At 37.7% G+C, this 20,332-nt stretch overlaps 1 long non-coding RNA gene across 1 annotated transcript; it reads left to right on the plus strand.

Moving 5' to 3' along the window:
* Positions 1-5,459: 5,459 nt before the first annotated feature.
* LOC105438317 lies at positions 5,460-16,012 on the plus strand. Its single transcript, XR_004064025.1, has 4 exons — positions 5,460-6,466; positions 10,726-10,913; positions 12,718-12,895; positions 13,551-16,012. It is a non-coding gene; the product is annotated as an uncharacterized LOC105438317 (long non-coding RNA).
* The last annotated feature ends 4,320 nt before the right edge of the window (positions 16,013-20,332 follow it).

The following is a 20,332-nucleotide window of genomic DNA, read 5'->3' on the forward strand; positions in this document are numbered from 1 at the left end:
TAATTTCAAATACAGTAAAGTTGCCTACCTTAGCTTTTTTGGACTTCTGCATTTTGACTTGATGTTGAAGTTCAACTTGAACTCTAAAGAGGCCAGTTAACCGATCTCGATCTCCAGCATTTTATGCACGCAATAGCTAGCTAACGTGCCTTCCTTGTATTATGCACACTGCAAAATTGCGTCCCCCCCCCCCCCCCAGTGGCGGATACAGGGGAGGGGCCCAGTTACTCCCATTTAAAAAAATCACATACATCAACAAGGCAAAAAAATACATCCTCTCTGACATGATCAAGAAGAGAAAGGGAGGGAAAAAGAGAAAGGGAGGGAGGAAGAGAAAGGGGGAAGAACATGATCATTCATTTAGATCTATTATCTATTTATTTGATACTAACCTGCAGTTGTCCTAGACCATTTTCTCTTAGATAGGAGGATGTGTATCGGTTCGTTTCTTCAGCAACTCTTTCAAATGTTTCATTTGATACAAATTTCAGGTAGCAGTCAATTGGGGTGGATGTTTCTGAAGGTTCTATTTATAAGAAAAACTACATACTCTGATCAAAAATTTGTTAAAATAACACATAAAAATCATGTGGTATTTATGTCTGTCGAAGATGGTTCACGGTCGAAGAGTTGATGTTTTTATGAAAGTCTGCTATCAGGAAAGATGAGCATAATTTGATTAGATTGAAAGAATGAAATATTTGGATTTGAGTGTTTTTGGATACTTCATATGTCTTCTTTCCCCTCTTCTTTTTTTAATAAAAAAAAAAGTTTGCTTGTCCATTTTAGACCTATTTTAATGAACCCCATAGGAAATATGTGATAATTGCCTATAGGGGAAAGTATCACATTTTGTGGGTAGAATGTTTCTGGAGGGTGTGCTGTGCATGTGTGGGGGATGTGAGATTTGTTTGTGTGGATGAGTGTGTGTGTGTGTGGGTGTATGTGCACTGGTGTGGTATGTAACAAAAATTATCAAATATCATGTATAGAAAGGATGTGAGATTTTTTTGTTTTGTTGATTGATATAAATCTTTCTACTGTTAAACCAGAAACTTGGAGGCGTGAAACTATTGCAAAAACTATATTAAAGCGTCTGACATTTTATCAGTAAGAAGCTTTTGCCAATTTCACAACCACTAGGGAAATTTGCAAAGATTCAATGAGCGCATAAGTTTCTGGTTTTATAGTTTTCTTTTTTAATAATAGTTTGGTAATCACGTATTTATGTTTTCTGTGTTTGTTTTTAAATTCCTGACCAATATGTTTCAGCATTGGAATCGATTAATGAAGTAAAAAATGTATAATAATTTGTATTGTCCGTAATTCTTATGGTGGTAAAACTGTTACATTTTTGTTCGCTGTGTTACATTTTGTTAAAGGTGTGGTTCTATTATTAAGATATAGTTTTTAAAATCATATATATTTCTACTTTAATTGTATGAGAAAATATATTGCCTCCTTTTTTAATAGAAAATAAAAATGTAATTATTCATCTAAGAATGATGTGCTCCATTCAAAATCACTAACAGTTAAAAAGTGTATGCAGTAGTTCATGAAATGCACAAAATATTTTGGACTGATTGTTACCAATCTTTATTAAAAACCTGCACTTTGTTTGTAGTTCTAGTATATCTTGATAGTGTTGATTCCCCCCCCCCCCAATATTTAAGATCTTTTTAACTGTCAACAATGATATTACATGTGTTTTGGTCTTATTAATTTTGCATATTTTTTTCTTCTTTTCTGTTGTATACCTGCTCAGTGATTTGAAATGAACTGAATGAACTCAATTTTTTTTTAAATAATTTTTTCAAAATCTGTGTCGGTGCATAAATCCTATAAAAAAATTATAGGGGTGAAATATAGTGTTATGAATATGAAAGACAACCATTTTAGATAGTGAGTTATAAAATTCTTGAATTTGTAATGTGTATGTATACCTTCTGCAATCCTATAGGTGTTATGTGTTTTTGTTAAAGTGTATTCATGTATTTATGTGTGTGTAAACTTGCTTTTCATTACATGTACAGTTGGTACTGATTATGTGACATAGTGACACAGAGGGGGAGTGGTTGAGGGAAGAAAGAAAAAAAAACTTTTTTAGTGCTCACTATCACCCCTGAACAATGAATATATTAAATTGTATACTTGCACCTAAAATGTCAAAAATCTACTGCTGAGAAGTTTCAATTCCCTACTGTATTTCCTACAACAATCATGTTCAGATAACATATATTATTGGAATAGTCCCACATTTTAAGTGGTGATGGGCAAACTGTTGAAATTGCTTGAGGTTGATTTTCTTTAAAGTCTATGCAATCATGTATGAAATGTGACAAAAATAATGATCTTCGGATGTATTAAGGTACGTTTTACTATTCATTGTATGCATTATGTGTCGTCATGTTATTACAAGAAGAAAATAGAGTTTTTCTGCCGTATATAATTTTCCTTCTGTTTTGTTATATATACACTGCATTGTAAATTGATTTATATAATATAGATGCTTACAAAAAGAATATTGATTTGTTACATTGTAAATTGATTTATATGTTTATATAAACAGCTAGTTGATGAACATCAATGAAGTTAGATACAATACAATACAATACATGTATAAACATTGATGTATTCTAAAGAAATGATTGGTAATACTGGAACTAAAAGATGATTTGTTTCCAAAGCCTCCCAAGTTGTAGGTTGGCAATTTATTTCAATAAATTCTATTTTGATAAATTACAGAATATCCTGTATGTTTATGTGTGTTTTGTTTTTGTTTTGTTTTTAAATACATATGCTTACTTATATTAATTGGTGAGGTATATGAATGATGAAGAGAAAGGGTGGGAAGAAGAGAAAGGGGGGAAGAAGAGAGAGGGAGGGAAGAAGAGAAAAGGAGGGAAGAAGAGAAAGAGTGGGATGAAGAGAAAGGGAGGGAAGAAGAGAAAGGGAGGGAAGAAGTGAAAGGGAGGGAAGAAGAGAAAGGGAGGGAAGAAGAGAAAGAGTGGGAAGAAGAAAAAGGGAGGGAAGAAGAGAAAGGGAGGGAAGAAGAGAAAGGGAGGGAAGAAGAGAAAGGGAGGGAAGAAGAGAAAGGGTGGGAAGAAGAAAAAGGGGGGGAAGAAGAAAAAGGGAGGGAAGAAGTGAAAGGGAGGGAAGAAGAGAAAGGGAGGGAAGAAGAGAAAGAGTGAGAAGAAGAGAAAAGTGGGAAGAAGAAAAGGGAGGGAAGAAGAGAAAGGGAGGGAAGAAGAGAAAGAGTGGGAAGAAGAGAAAGGGTGGGAAGAAGAGAAAGGTGGGAACAAGAAAAGGGAGGGAAGAAGAGAAAGGGAGGGAAAAAGAGAAAGGGAGGGAGGAAGAGAAAGGGGGAAGAACAGAAAGGGTGGGAAGAAGAGAAAGGGAGGGAAGAAGAGAGAGGGAGGGAAGAAGAGAAAGGGAGGGAAGAAGAGAGAGGGAGGGAAGAAGAGAAAGGGAGGGAAGAAGAGAAAGGGAGGGAAGAAGAGAAAGGGAGGGAAGAAGAGAAAGGGAGGGAAGAAGAGAAAGGGTGGGAAGAAGAAAAAGGGGGGGAAGAAGAAAAAGGGAGGGAAGAAGTGAAAGGGAGGGAAGAAGAGAAAGGGAGGGAAGAAGAGAAAGAGTGAGAAGAAGAGAAAAGTGGGAAGAAGAAAAGGGAGGGAAGAAGAGAAAGGGAGGGAAGAAGAGAAAGAGTGGGAAGAAGAGAAAGGGTGGGAAGAAGAGAAAGGTGGGAACAAGAAAAGGGAGGGAAGAAGAGAAAGGGAGGGAAAAAGAGAAAGGGAGGGAGGAAGAGAAAGGGGGAAGAACAGAAAGGGTGGGAAGAAGAGAAAGGGAGGGAAGAAGAGAGAGGGAGGGAAGAAGAGAAAGGGAGGGAAGAAGAGAGAGGGAGGGAAGAAGAGAAAGGGAGGGAAGAAGAGAAAGGGAGGGAGGAAGAGAAAGGGGGAAGAACAGAAAGGGAGGGAAGAAGTGAAAGGGAGGGAAGAAGAGAAAGGGAGGGAAGAAGAGAAAGGGAGGGAGGAAGAGAAAGGGGGAAGAAGAGAAAGGGAGGGAAGAAGAGAAAGGGAGGGAAGAAGAGAAAGGGAGGGAAGAAGAGAAAGGGTGGGAAGAAGAGAAAGGCAGGGAAGAAGAGAAAGGGAGGGAAGAAGAGAAAGGGTGGGAAGAAGAGAAAGGGTGGGAAGAAGAGAAAGGGAGGGAAGAAGAGAAAGGGAGGGAAGAAGAGAAAGGGTGGGAAGAAGAGAAAGGGAGGGAAAAAGAGAAAGGGAGGGAGGAAGAGAAAGGGGGAAGAACAGAAAGGGTGGGAAGAAGAGAAAGGGAGGGAAGAAGAGAAAGGGTGGGAAGAAGAGAAAGGGAGGGAAGAAGTGAAAGGGAGGGAAGAAGAGAAAGGGAGGGAAGAAGAGAAAGGGAGGGAAGAATAGAAAGGGATGAATAGAAACCCTCTTCTCGTATTATGAATAGAGACTCTCATTTTGTATTATGAATAGCGGTACTTATGACCCCCAATGTAATTATGAATAGTACCCCCTTTTTCATGTTTATGAATAGCATCCCCAATTTTGTATTATGAAGCGGTCCTTTTATGAGTAATGGCCAGCAATATGAATTATATATATATGAATATGAAATATTTCTTTATGAATAGTGACCCATTTTTTGTTTTATGATTAGTGGTCCTTCAGGTATTGGAAGTTACACGTTATGAATACAAATGCTGTGAATCATCATCATCATCATCATGAATAGCGGTCAATCCTTATGGCGAGCAGACCCTGGCCGAGAATACTAGTACGCTGAACATTTATTTATAAATAATACTGTTTGTGTTTCTATTATTTATACATTGTAACCTACACTATAAAATACATTTCTTCAAGCAAGTATTAAATGTAAATGTAAACTGTACACAAATCCAATCATTGAAGCAAATCATTTATTGCGATATGTTGATTATAAAAACATCCTTACTTCAGTCTTGCGTGCAACAAGTAAACATTATTTTGCTCAGTTTCAAGCAACTTCAAACGATATCAGGGGGACTTGGAAAGTGATAAAAAATGTGTTCAAGTCAAAGAAAAAAATTCTGATGTAAAGAATATTGAAATTGATGGTCGTTTAGTGGAAAATAAGAATATTATTGTGGAAATTTTTTTGCAGTAGGTCTATTTGTCCTAATCTGTCAAAAATCTGTTAACAATTTCCTTAAAGAATCTAACAAGAAAAGCTTATTCCTTTTCCCAGTAGTTAGGGAAGAGTTGCTTAATGACATAATTAAACAGGTTATCTTAGGGATTATTCAACCCCTTATTCATGTTTTTAATTCATCGATGTGAAATGGAATAGTCCCTGAAAACATGAAAATTGCAAAAAGTCGTACCCGTTTTTAAAAAGGGAGATTATTTCTATTATTATTTCTTATTTCTCATATTTTCTCTTTTCTCCCGTCTCTCGATTTTTTGTTTGTTGTTGATGTTGTGTGTATACACTTCTTGTTCCTTATACCACCCTTTTCCTAATGTTTTCTTAGATAGTCACAAATATGTACTCCCATCATGCTTATCTTGTTGCTAGTATATGTACCAACCAATTATTTGGTCCACAGGGTCCCCTAAAACTTACAAGCTCTGCTTTTACTAGGGTCTCCTCGTCTTTCTTTTAGTTCTCTTTGTTTTTACCATTGCCATAATTTTTTTTTTGCATTGTAAATGTGAATTGATCTAATGTTATGCTATATGTGACATTTGAAAGAAACTGGGGACGAATAAATGTCCTATCTATATCTTATCTTATTTAAAAAAAATTATGTGGACATTATTATTTGTAAATAATGGATAACATGAAATCATTACCGTATTCATATATAATGAATATCGTGAAATTATTATTTATGAAATACTTATAAAATATTAATTGCATTATATATAAATAATTATTTGACAATAATTACTGTAAGGTAAATAATGAATTAAATACATAAATGTTGGGGTAAATAATATTTCTACAAACGGCGCTTCGTAGTCGCCTACGTCTCTGGGTATTCAAAATGGAAGAAGCGCGCTGGATGAAATAATTAAATGAGCTATTTCAAAAAGTCGTAAAGTGACGACGTACGTCACTCAATCTGTAACAAGCCATGCATTCAAACAGCAATGGTGATATGCTGGGCAGTAAAACAGCATCGTTATTTTAAATGGTTCGTGCTCTGAGTCTGAGAGCCCTGCTTTCATATCGGCTCTGTGCAGCGTCTCTATGGAGTCGGGCTAACACGGACCCGTCCCAGGCCAGCCGCCCTCCCGACGGTCTTTCCTCCTTCGCGATGATGAGGAAAACCAAGCGAGCACATGTTCGGAGAGCTCGAGAGAGGAAATGAAGCCCGGATGCTGCTGTACTTGTGTGTGCATGTGCGCGCCTGTACATGCTGTGCTCTGATGTTGATTCAGCCTTGTGTTGTGGTGATAACAAGGTATTTAGACCCCTACTACAAACATAAACATTTGTAGTCTATTAATATTGGCTCTAGTTCAGAAGTCTATCCAAAATTTGACCCGTAACTCCGGCCTAAAGTAAAGTCTTAAAGATACCCTACTAAAACATACCCAAACATGCCAAAAGGAAGTAAATATTCATCAAATGTTCAAATTAAGTCATGATTTAAAAGTTGATGTGTTTGTTACATGTTTCACGTTAATTATTTTATCTGTTTCGGATTATTTTTCCTAAAAATGATGACTTATAATATGCACTTTCTTACAGGATTCAAGACAAACTGTAACTCCGGGAAGCTCCAACACCGGCGCGCAGCGTCGGAGCTTCGGTCAAACTGTCGTGGTGGCTTCGAAAAAAAAAATGGGGTGACGTTATCGTTAAAATCTGCAAAGGGAGTACTTACAATTTTTACATCATAGGGTGCACGACTTCTCAGGGCATAACAATGATCACTTGAATTCATAATTTGAAGAAGTCTTCGATGGGAAAAAAGGGTTTTTCAGAGCACTACCCAAACGACTATTCCATGTTGCAGCGTCGATTCAAAATGGCGAAGAGACTGTACGCATGCTCGGCAGAGCCGCAGAAAGTATGAATATTCATGCTATCGAGTGCCGATCGCTCGAAATTGCTGAATATGCACGACTCGAACAAACAGAGTCCTTCTCAACCTCGTGCATATTCAGCGATTTCGAGCGATCGGCACTCGATAGCATGAATATTCATACTTTCTGCGGCTCTGCCGAGCATGCGTACAGTCTCTTCGCCATTTTGAATCGACGCTGCAACATGGAATAGTCGTTTGGGTAGTGCTCTGAAAAACCCTTTTTTCCCATCGAAGACTTCTTCAAATTATGAATTCAAGTGATCATTGTTATGCCCTGAGAAGTCGTGCACCCTATGATGTAAAAATTGTAAGTACTCCCTTTGCAGATTTTAACGATAACGTCGCCCCATTTTTTTTTTTCGAAGCCACCATGACAGTTTGACCGAAGCTCCGACGCTGCGCGCCGGTGTTGGAGCTTCCCGGAGTTAGACAAACTGCAGCACAATACAATTGCATACGGACGGTGGGATGCGGGCGCGTGTGTGTGTTCAGTAAGTGACCGTAAACTAAGATTAATACAGTCACTAACTTAACACACGCGCGTGCCTGCACCCGACCGACTTTTAAATCATGACCTTTGTTTGGACATTTGGATTTGATGAATATTTACTTCATTTGGGGTAGGGTGTCTGAACGATTTTTCAATTTTCAATTTGGGATCGTTTTTCACCATTTTTGTTTGATATTTGAATAAAAAATGTTATCAGAATAATACATTTCAAATTTCAAGTCTCACCGATGTTTCTATCAAAAGTTACAGCCCCTCCAACACGCTGGTATATTCATATCATTTTGGTCAAAATCGACGAAAAAGACGTCCACGCAGAGTGATGTTGTTTTGCTAAATTTAGCCAAACAGCTGTATCGCGCGATATGCAAGCGTATGCATATCGTACGCATGCTGCTAAGCCAATCCGCGACTTGCAGCTTGAGCTACGCTGTCTCCGCGACATGTGCGATTGACTAGTATGGTTGGCGTTCGTCGCACAATAAACCCGGAAGTGAATGCACGTTATAGTCAATGGCAATATCGCGGAGACAACGCACGTTGTCTCCGCGATATTGCCATTGACTATAACGTGTATTCACTTCCGGGTTTATCGAGGGAATTGCCAACCATAATTTCAGTCACTATAATTTGGGGTTTCGTTCGTGCGCGGAGATGTTACGCGATGTAACCATGGTTTGGACTGAGCGGAGCGCACGCCTCCTAATTAGCTGATCCACCAAATAGCGAGAAGGGTATTTTTAAACTGTTATCAGTTGTGATCCCTGGGGGCTAGCGAAAATATAATCACATAGAATTGTTCCTTAGGACTGGGACTACTTATCGATCGGGGCGTCATATCTCAAAAGTGACAAACCTCAGAGTTAGCCAGGACACAATGTTTAAATTGCTGTTTTGACCAAGATATTTTTAGAATTTCGGGGGCTACGCCCCTTTGGAAATATTGGAATTCACCTGCTCTTTCATATGACACCTCATTCATTGATTATCACCTTCAGGATCACAACTGATAAAGGTTTGAATCTCGATTTGAAAAAAAAAAATTGACTTTTTTTGCATGGTCGCGCAATGCACGTAGGCTGCATAGGGATGCGTGTAATCTCTATGGGAAGAATTTTAGCACACAACATCGGGTGTGCGATCAGACACCCTATTTGGGGTATGTTTTAGTACGTATCTCCTAGGCTTGAGTCGGTACGGTCGATCACACCGGGACCCGACCGTTGCCGTCGGGTCCCGGTTTCGTTTTTTGAGAACCGACGCTCCGAAAAAAATAACGAAATATGTAAGAAATTGCAGTTTTGCACACCACTAAAATCAATCCACCTTAAAACTTAAGTATTTAATTGTTACCAATCATATTCTAGCTCATCCTGAATCAATCCGAACTGCTGATATAAATATGGGTTGCAAGGCAGTTCGCCCCATGGGGTTGTTGTTGCCAGCTGCTAGCTAGCTACTGTACTGGCCGGGTCTCTCGGCAGGATTAATAATCAGGTTGAAAGAAACATTAATGTTTTAATAATAAAACGGCTTTCTAAAAAGTACTTCTTTACAACATACCGATCGAATAATTTTTAAAAGACAAAATAGATATTTTTTTCTTTGATTTTGAACACCGCATGCTTCTTTTAAAAGCTAAAAATTACTTGGTAATCACAAGAAGTTTCGATGCGGATAGCTGTTGCAAGGCAAGTTCAGACTAGTCTCGGAAAAATGCGCAGTGCTCCTCGTAATTAGCTATAATGCGTGCCAGAACGAACCCAAACAAAGACGTGATCGTAACGAGAAAAAAAAAATCATTAAAAACTACGAGAGCACAATTGGAAAGACAACTACTCAAAATTATCGTAAGCAGATACATAACTTGGAGGAAAAAAACAATAGTTGTCCAAGAAAAGCCACATAAATAGTGATATTTAAGGAGTTACTATAGGTACAATCATTATCGGAAGGGCCAGCTGCAAATTCCGAATTACACGTGTTTAAATTGAACACGAGGCAAATACCGCCCTCTACGGTAAAAAGCAGTATAACAAAGGATTCAAGTATTTGCAGCAGGCCCCTTGCGATAAAAATGTACCCAGTTACTCCTCGATTATCACAATTTCTGTGGCATTTCTTGGGCGATTATTGAATTCTTTGTCCAAGTTATCTATCTGATTATGGTAATTTTGAGCAGTAGTTGTCTTTCCAATTGTGCTCTCGAAGTTTTTAATGATTTTTGTCTCGTTACGATCACGTCTTTGTTTGGGTTCGTTCTGGCACGCATTACAGCTAATTACGAGGAGCACTGCGCATTTTCCCGAGACTAGTCTGAACTTGCCTTGCAACAGCTATCCGTATCGAAACTCTTGATTACCAAGTAATTTTCAGCTTTTAAAAAAAAGCATGCGATGTTTAAAATAAGAGATAAATATTTATTTTGTCTTTAAAATATTATATGATCGGTATATTGTACAGAAGAAATTTTTAGAAAGCCGTTTTATTATTCTAACATTCATATTTTTTGACCAGATTTATTCAACCTGCATAAATCAAAATGGCGGCTCGAATGTTGTCTTTTTATTTCTGCCCCAGTTTTTTAACTTTTAGAGGCACGAAAATGGCACTAAACATCGCCAATCATGGATGAAAATAATGTCAAATGGAAGAATATACCGATCTGAGCCGAGGTATGCATGTGTGATTTATTTGATTGATAAAAAAGGTCACTTTTAAGGGACATACTGATGATATGCGCTTTTTATAGAGGCAAGTGACAAATCCTGCGAGCTGATTTCGGGACACCGGGTCCCGATCGGTACATGGCCGTCGGGACCCGGTTTATGAAAATCCCGACATGACTCAGGCCTAGTATCTCCACACGGGAGTTACAGGTCAAAGTTTGGATAGACTTCTGAACTAGCGCTGTATTATTTATTTGGTACACTTCCAGATTCTGCCCAAAGGCAAAGTAGAAAAAGCTCCTGGAAAAAGAATAGTTACGCACAATTTCTCACTAGCCATGCTTCAAAGAATGATCAATTTGTGAACACTGATTTTCCTGGTTTTGACTCACATTGACAGTGTAATTTAAATGGGAACATTGATAGATCTATAATCTTTGCATCACCCACAGAGCAAAGTGATGAATCCTACAAGGCAAGATGAGAAACCTCTTGGATCTCTCACTCTCTGCTGTTGCCATACTTTGGGGGACACAGGAGGACATTGTCTGGTTCAAGGAAGGCATGGTGCTGGCTGAGCTGGGACTTGATCATGATGTGGAGATGGAGATGTCTTGCGTTTCTTATTACAGATCCACAGGTATGCTTAAAGATAAAGATATGGTGTCTGATCGCGCACCCGATGTTGTGTGCTAAAATTCTTCCCGTGGAGATTACACGCATCCCTATGCAGTCTACGTGCATTGCGCGACCATGCAAAAAAAGTCATTTTTTTTTTTTTCAAATCGAGATTCAAACCTTTATCTGTTGTGATCCTGAAGGTGATACTCAATAAATGAGGTGTCATATGAAAGAGCAGGTGAATTCCAATATTTCCAAAGGGGCATAGCCCCCGAAATTCTAAAAATATCTTGGTCAAAACAGCAATTTAAACATTGTGTCCTGGCTAACTCTCAGGTTTCTCACTTTTGAGATATGACGCTCCGATCGATAAGTAGTCCCAGTCCTAAGGAACAATTCTATGTGCTTATATTTCCGCTAGCCCCCAGGGATCACAACTGATAACAGTTTAAAAATACCCTTCCCGCTATTTGGTGGATCAGCTAATTAGGAGGCGTGCGCTCCGCTCAGTCCAAACCATGGTTACATTGCGTAACATCTCCGCGTACGAACGAAACCCCAAATTCAATTACACATTATAGTGAATGAAAGTATGGCTAGCCATTCGCGCAACAAACCCGGAAGTGAATACACGTTATTGTCAATGGCAATATCGCGGAGACAACGTGCACGTTGTCTCCGCGATATTGCCATTGACTACAACGTGTATTCACTTCCGGGTTCTATGGTGCGAACGGCCACCCATACTAGTCAATGGCACATATCGCAGAGACAGCGTGGCTCAAGCTGCAAGTCGCGCATTGGCTTAGCAACATGCGTACTATATGCATACGCTTGCATATCGCGCGATACAGCTGTTTGTCTGAATTTAGCAAAACACCATCACTCTGCATGGACGTCTTTTTCGTCGATTTTGACAAAAATGATATGAATATACCAGCGTTTTGGAGGGGCTGTATCTTTTGATAGAAACATCGGTGAGACTTGAAATTTGAAATGTATTATTCTGATTACATTTTTTATTCAAATATCAAACAAAAATGGTGAAAAACGATCCCAAATTGAAAATTGAAAAATCGTTCAGACACCCTAATAAAGACCAGTTATGGTCATGCGATCGCATTGTGAAAGAAACGTGGAATCGATCAGAAAAGGTTGATCATCTAGCATATAAGCATTTGTAATGCAAGGATCTGGAATCATCAAAATGATAAGAAATTTGGCCCAGTCTTGGTAAAGTTACAAGCACTGTACACAGAAAGATGTATATGGGACTAAGCACACGTGCGCGACATGTGCGTTATATCTATCAGGTCCATATAGATATAATAATTTACCAAATATAAAAAAATTCCTGGTCACCTGGCACTGTCCAGGCCGACGCTTACCCGTGCCAGGGAGAGCGCATGCCACTGGCATGGTACCGTCGGTAAAAATGTTTTCCAGCTCAATCAAGTCAAACTCACCACTTAGAAACTTGGACCAAATGTCCGGATTTCTGTTTGGACTCGGAGGAAAATGGATTATTCTGCCATCTTTGGTTTTTAAAACAGCATTGTTTACTGTTATTATATTTATTAAAGCCGCGCCTTCAACTGCAATTCAAAGTAAAATTGCATGAGTTTTCGGAGACGGACCTGGAATACTGCTCCCGTGGTATGGTGGTGGCAAAAAAAAATCAAAAAATCAAAATATTCAACAACAAAAAAAACATGGCGTCCGAATATTCGAGTATTCGCTTTTAAGTCTTACCAAATATAGTCGACAACCACCGGGTGGATAACCACAGACTTAACCATGCATTTTACCTTGCCCTTCTACAGATTTCTGTAGTCGAGAATTCTAAAGAGATTGAAAGATGAGCACTCGCTCCTGGACATTCCTGCATCATTCAGAGTCCAGAATCTCCTGCTGGCCTATACAATACAACAGCTCTCTGATCCCTGGTGCGTAGTCCTCATGGATATTCCAGCTAATCCTTGTCACACACATCTCTTTGTTGTAAGTTTATTAAATCTTTTAGGGCACAACCTCACTGCTCATTATTATTTTCTTCTTCAAAATACAATATTAAATGGCCTTGAGTAGGATTCAAGTGAAATATTTTCAAAGCAAGTGTGATATACCCTTTGTGTCCAAAGAAAGAAAAGCCATTCAATATTATTACAGTTAACTCAGCAAATCTGTTGGAGCCACATCAAGTAGCTTGACTTAGAAAGAGTGAAAGGGAAGTCCACCCTGATATTAAGTTGATTTAAATAGAAGCAGAGAAATGAATGAAACAGGTCAGTGCAAATTTCAGTAAAAACTGATTAAAATTAGAAAGTCATGAACCTTTTAATGGGCGATCAATCCAACACAAATTGGCAATTTTTAATCATACAGTCACCCTAAATGTAATTATTGCATATTAGTTTTTTTAAACCACTGTATGAAACAAATCTGTCCTTTTATCAATAACTATGAAAATGAAGGTTCATGAAAGGTTCAGTAACAAACAAATTGGAGAGGAGCTTGCAAGATACGTCACTGTGTTGCCAATTTTTGTTTCACGAATGACAAAATAACAAGTTCGCAGGTTTCATGTTTCGTATGTTTGCTTTGAGTGTGACATTTACCCCTTTTTCCATTTGTTCATTTTGCTTTCATAATACAGTTATCTGGACATCATGATTTTGAAGAGCTACATTGCTGCAAAAACAACGTTGCCCCAAGGAGAGAGTTAGCTACATCCACTTGAGGAACTGAAAGTAGACATTTATGCTGCCCATGGGTATTCCACTCCACTATTTGCAACAAGCCTTGTGAGAAATCGGCACATCTGAACGTGAAGTTGCTCAACCGAGGGATACCAGTTTTTATTATCAGTGCTTGAGAAACAGAATGATTCATAGCAGAAATTGACACCCATCACATCACAAGAACTGCTTCACAAACACTTTTATTCTTAAAAAAAGTACAGCAGGTTATTTGAACATTTAAACTTGAAATTTGGCTGACAGAGGGGTGCAAGTATTCAAAGGATGCAGAGAACATTGGCAACGGCAGCAGGGCAGTGCATCCATCGTCACTCCTCACATCGCTTCAAGAATGAGGATCACAAGTATTCAAGTTATGCAAAGAACATTGGCAACGGCAGCAGGGCAGAACATCAATCGATACTCTTCACATCGCTTCAAGAATGAGGATCACAAGTATTCAAGGTCTGCAGGGAACATTAGCAATGACAGCACGGCAGAGCATCAATCGACACTCCTTGCATCATTTCCAGAATGAGGATCACAAGAGAGGTTTGGCTGTCTTGTTTGTGTCATGGCCACGATTGATGGTTGCGAAGTTGTGTCGATGAGTCTGTGTCTGCATTTCCTAATCATATGCAGAGACTTTTGCATTGTTTTGTAGGGTGTGACTTCGGCCTAGTGTGACTGCTAGAGGGTGGTGATCTGATATTTGTTTTAGGTTTTATTATTTAGATGTTGGCCTGCGCTGCAATTTGATTTTACATGGTGGTTTTACATAAGTGATGGAACCAGTTATAGAGGTCAAGAATTTTGAATTTGTTTTAAAAATAATTTGTGCTGGAGCAGTTGTTGTTGGAACATGTGTCGTAAAATCCAGAGAGGCAAAAATATTCTTGTGAGATATTGAATACACCCATGAGGGCAGAAATTCTGGCCCTATTACCCCCACTCCTTCAAAAAAGTCCCCCCCCCCCAAAAAAAAAAAAGAGGGAAAAAATGATTATATCATTATAGCATTACTATAATTTAACTGAAAGTGTTTATTTAAAAAAACATACTTTTACAGAAAATTTGGTTATGTCAAAGAGATGAAGAGTTTCACCAACTGTGGATTATACCTACCTGTTACAAGTCCTGAAAAGGTTTAATTTAGTGTGATTCTGGTTTGTGTGTTGAACGTCTATGTATGATTACAGTTTGTTTGTGTATGACCATGTGATATGATATGATTACTAAACCAGCTACCCTTACTCAAAGCCTAGACCTGTTGAAATAGATCTAAATGGACAAGCAAATTTCTGCTGTTTTTAAACTTAGTTGGAACAAAATAGATCTTCTGCAGACATGTTAGGATGTTTCAGTGCCTAAAACAGACCATACGATGTGATATTGCAAAATATTTAGCTCTACATGTATATTCTAATGAAAGCTCTTTGGCTATGTGAGCGAATGAGACCATGCTGCTTGCATTTTTGCGGCTAAGAGCCCCTTTATTTCTACTGTCTCTGAGTTTAGCTGCATGCTTTTAGGGATGATTTTACGCTCAGCCATGCGAAGTAACCGTTTGATGGAGACAAACTCGCTTGTTTTGTTTTTTTTAGGAAATGAAAAAAACATGCAGTAGTGATTTAAATCATCTTTGTTTTAATGAATGAACATTTATTGGTTTGAATATTTGTCAAATAAAAGCAACAAAGGAACTCTTCCCAGATGGGATATAACAAAGTATGCTTTGTCTTTTTCTACATTGAAAAATATCTTGTAGACAAAAATCAAATCAAATAGATTCAAGCGTCTATAATTCTAAAACTTCTTTCCCTTAAACAATCGAGCCCATGGCGTTTACTGTCATCACAGAGAATTTACCTAGAAGTAAGGACAGCACGCAGGGCAAGGTTGTTTGGGGGTCAGCTGGATAATGTACTTTCTGTGCAAAGTCAACACTGTAATGAAACACTATGGGCTTGGAATTAGCAGGATTTTTTCCTAGCTTCTTGATGGAAAGCTCTCTAGTGACTGCCTTTGAGCCTTGACAGGCTGTCCGTTAAGTATCCCTCTCTCTCTAGGCCCCTAGAAGATGCTCCTCCTGCCTCCTGAGTGCTTCTGTCTTCTGTTCATCAGGAACATTGACCTGCAGACATGAGGGAAAAAAGCAAAACAAAACAAAAATCTGATTAGTCAAAATATCTCATCTGCTATTTTTCTCCGAACAGGTTATTTCAATTTGATTGGTGGAAAGGTCTGCTTTGGTGGCATGGTTTGTTTTTCTGTATATGGCTCTTTCTATAAATAGAGGGCCCATAGTGTGACATTAAGGTCAACATTTCATATTCATGCCATGTTGCTCAAACTCCGGTCATAGTGAGAACAAATCAAGTAAAAAAAAAAAAAATACAATCATATCATGGGTTTAGCTGTATCTTAGGTTACACTCATTTGTATTGTAGCTCGCTCGAAAAAATCCCAATGTAACAGAGAAACCAAATTTTCACTTCGCACTAATTTTATAGATATTTATCTAGAGATTTCATACATTCAATCACAATTTTTAAAACTGCCCTTGGATCCACTTTTTAAAACTAGATAGAAAAAAATGGAAATTTTTTTCTTTCTCCCAAAAGCGTGATTTTTTATTTTCACAAAATCGCATAATGAGTTAAAATTTAATATGTAAACTTAAAATGGCATTCCTTTTATGAATTACACATTTCAAATCTTGTAAAGCTACTGAATTATAATGATTTGCAACATACTTAATAAATATTTTACTCAACAATCCATATCTTAGACCAGTTTTGTCAAATTAGCTATTAAGAGAAGAAAATCCCAGTGTAACGGGAAACCATGTGTATGGTTTCTTTGTTACACTGTGAAGTCCTACAAATTTCTAGCCTGAAAAAACAATATAAAATCAAACAAAAACATAATTATATCCATGTTAAAATAATCCAATGGATTACCCCAGAAGACTACTACCACCATTAACATAATTTTCACTATCACCAAAACATTCCCATTACCACTATATTTGAAAACTCCCAATGTAACGGAGAAACCGGGTTCTTAGTTACCCTGTGCATTCTGCGGTATTTTTGTTGGAGTGATTGTATTTTAAACCAACCTCTGAACTTTTATTTTGTGTTGGAGACTTTTTCTCCTTGCTTCCTTGGAACGAACATCTTTTCCTTGGTCATCCAGTTCTTGTTTCTTCTTATCAATTTCTTCTTGTTTCTGGTTTAGTTGTCTTTCTAGCTCCTGCAAACGCTTATTTTCTTGCTCTAACTTCTCCTTCTCTGCTTTAAGTTTCAATTCTTCCTCAAATTGTACCTGTTCTCTTTGTTTCTTCACAGCATACTTCGCACGTCTGTTTGCCAACATCCTTTCATGTTCTTCTTTGCTCATTGTCTCTCGCTGTACCTTTTTCCTGTCTCTCCAAACCTGTTTCTGTGTCTCATGTTTTTCTCTAATTTGCCTTGTCTGATGTTTTGCTTTTTTTTCCCCCTTTTTCTGCTCGTTCAACTTTCTCTTCTGCCTCATTTTTCGCATCCTTTGTTTTGCGGCTTCATTGAGTCGCTTTTTCCTTTCCAACAGTTTTGGAATGTTTTCTCTCTCTTTAGCGCTCAAATTTCGTTTGGTAGCCATCTGGTCACTTGAGTATGCTTCTATCCGATACAAGCTGCTCTAAATTCTGCTGTGTACCAACGTCTTTTCATATTTTGCTGGGTCTTTTGCTTTCATGTCATCTCGCCAAGACTTTCTTGGCACATGTTTACTAAGGCCAGGCATGGTGAGCAAGGAATTTATCGTTGTCAATGATGGCTAAAATCTGTTAACATGAACAAAAAAATAATGGGGGGAAAATTTAATATGTCATGTTCACATCATACTATTTTCTACAAGCATGAATTTATATAACTGTGCCTAGCACAGCGCTGTGACACAGCGTGGCTTGAAATCTTGCAGGTACATTTTTTTAGATGTGCGACGAGGTAAAACATAGCCTTTACTTACAAAATTATTTGAATTTGTTTCGCTCTGAATTACCTTTAGTGATTGAACTTATCAACTTAACTTAAGTTATCCTTCTTTTTTAGCAAATTATATGCAATGTACATTAAGTTCAATCACTAAAGGTAATTCAGAGCGAAACAAATTCAAATAATTTTGTAAGTAAAGGCGATTTTTTTTTTACCTCGTCGCACATCTACAAAAATGTACCTGCAAGATTTTGAGCGACGTCGCGTCACAGCTACGCACAGCGCTGATCACAGTTAGAATTTATACAGTACAAGCAGCATTCTCATATTCATATTTCTAACGGTTTTGTCTTCTTAAGTTCATTATGATTATCAGACTTCAACATTCACACACAAGTATACTTATTTATAGTGGCAGCTGCAGTGACACATGAACACACACACACACACACAGAAGAAACCCAGCACAGTGACAGTGTACACATCTTTATTCTTATACAATATAAAAACCATCAAATTTAATGCAACAATTTTTCTTTATCAGTTTATGCATGTCTTCGTCATCTTTTTATGACCTTTTTTTTAGTTTTTATTACCTCCATTTTATTTAATCAATGTTTCAATAAATTACAAAATACAAGGATTGTGTCAATGTTTTCCTTGATTGATTTTTTTTCTTCTTTTGTTCATTTTCTTATTCACTGTTGCATATTTGTCCCCCACTTCAAAATCTAGTTTTGAATTCATAATTCTTAAGAATTACTTTACTGAACTGAATTTATAGTTTAAATTATACACAACTTGCTTGCAAGTCAGCGTGACCGACACACTTCAAAAGTCAAATTCATGATACAAACTTGCGACACAAATCTATACTTCAGTTTCGTAGCATGGCAACGCCAAAAAGAGCAAGACATTATTTGTATTTATAGTTAAAAATCCCTTTACTTTTTCTGCATGGCCGGGAAAATTTGGGAGTTAGCGCCAAACTCTTACATGTTACACAATTTTCAATATGTGGGACTGTAATTAAGGTTTGACTCAAAAGCAAATTTCTTCGCAAATTAAACGAAATGAAATGAAGTAATAAGTATTAAAAGCATGGTTATTCTCATGATTTCAAAAATATGGATCATAGTTTTACTGCCGATTTTATTATGCAAAGAAAAGAACAGAAATTCACGGTAACTTACCTTTTCTGGGCTAAATTTGACAACAGAAATCTGGGTCCGTTCGCCTCAGATCTCGGTCACTCGGTCAATGAATGGGAGGTACGAATATTTCGCGGGGGTACCTGGATTATTTTACTGCTATAGATTCTCTTTTTGGGTTACAAAATGAGGAATACTCATTGAATATTTTATTTCGTTGCTGTGTTATATCAACAGTGACAATTACATTATTTAATGAGCAAATCTGCTCCTGCAACATATCATATATTGACCCATGTGTATTGGTGTGTCCCCCAACGCAAGTGGACGAGTCCACTGTCGTGTTAGAATACTTTGAACAAAGATTTGACATCCACTGCTTAAAAATAAAAGTTTCTCAATCACAAATGTCATTAAATCGTAAAAAATGAAAGAAACGAGCGCCTGTCCATTATTCGTAACGAACAATGGAATAATGTTTAACATATTTCGGCAGCCAATGAGGGAAGCGTGTCAGAACTCATTCACAAAAATAGTTGTACTGGTATCTCACTTCGTAACATTTCTACCGTCGTAACGAGGGGAAACCACACGTATAAAATGACGTAGAAGACAGGAAAAAATGGTTGGGGTACAGTCCTGCCTCTAAGCATGCTGGGTATTTGGCATTCTTCACAATGGTACGATTCGCCGTGGTCAACTTCACTCGGGGCGAACAGACATGTTTGTCAAATGTTCACTTCGTAACAAAATTGCGAGAATCCAAGTGTTATTGGTTGATGTTAGTTCTGGAAATTCTGTGAAAATTCTCTGCCATAGAAATGCTGTCAGAGTTCTTATAAACCCATTGTTGTTTTCTTGAAAGATTTGTATTTGTTTTCCGATGAGTTGACTCGGATTTTTTTTGTACCGCTATTCAATAGCGTCTGGTCCCGACGTAACATATCGAGAAACGAAATGTTACGAAGTTCAGTATGTAAACAAATCGACCTCGAATAATTTTAGACATCAAGCGACGGGAAAAGACCATGATAAGTTGAAACAAAGTAGATAATTTACGTGGTATTGTGTGCTGCAATCAAGAGTAAACATTATTTAAGTGTTTTAAAGGCAGTTTAATATGGGAAAGTAAAATGTCACAATTCTTGCTTGAAATCATGGTGAGAAACCATGGATTATTTTTTAAATAACAAAAATAAAAATGATATCCATTTTGCAGACAATGCATCATAAGGATGTTATATTAATACTTTGTTGAAATATATGAAGAAAAAAAACAATACTCAATGCATGGGTGAGAAAATAGTAAAAGTATAGCACACCTACATGAAATACTGCATGGGCCCTCTATTTATAGAAAGAGAAATATATAACAAAAAGAACAAGAAACAGAGGGGATGTGGTACATGAGCAATGCCATTAAAAAAATTGCAAAGTTGTGTAGATGAGTAATTTTGCATTTCCAAATCATATGCCGAAACTACGGAAGCGTTAAAGTGCCATTCTACTTGACGACATGACGAGATATTTCATCTTGTCAAGTCGACTTAATATCCATATCATGTCGAC

Source organism: Strongylocentrotus purpuratus, unplaced genomic scaffold (assembly GCF_000002235.5).
Source record: "Strongylocentrotus purpuratus isolate Spur 01 unplaced genomic scaffold, Spur_5.0 spur5_scaffold_14, whole genome shotgun sequence".
Classification (NCBI taxonomy): Eukaryota; Metazoa; Echinodermata; class Echinoidea; order Camarodonta; family Strongylocentrotidae; genus Strongylocentrotus; species Strongylocentrotus purpuratus.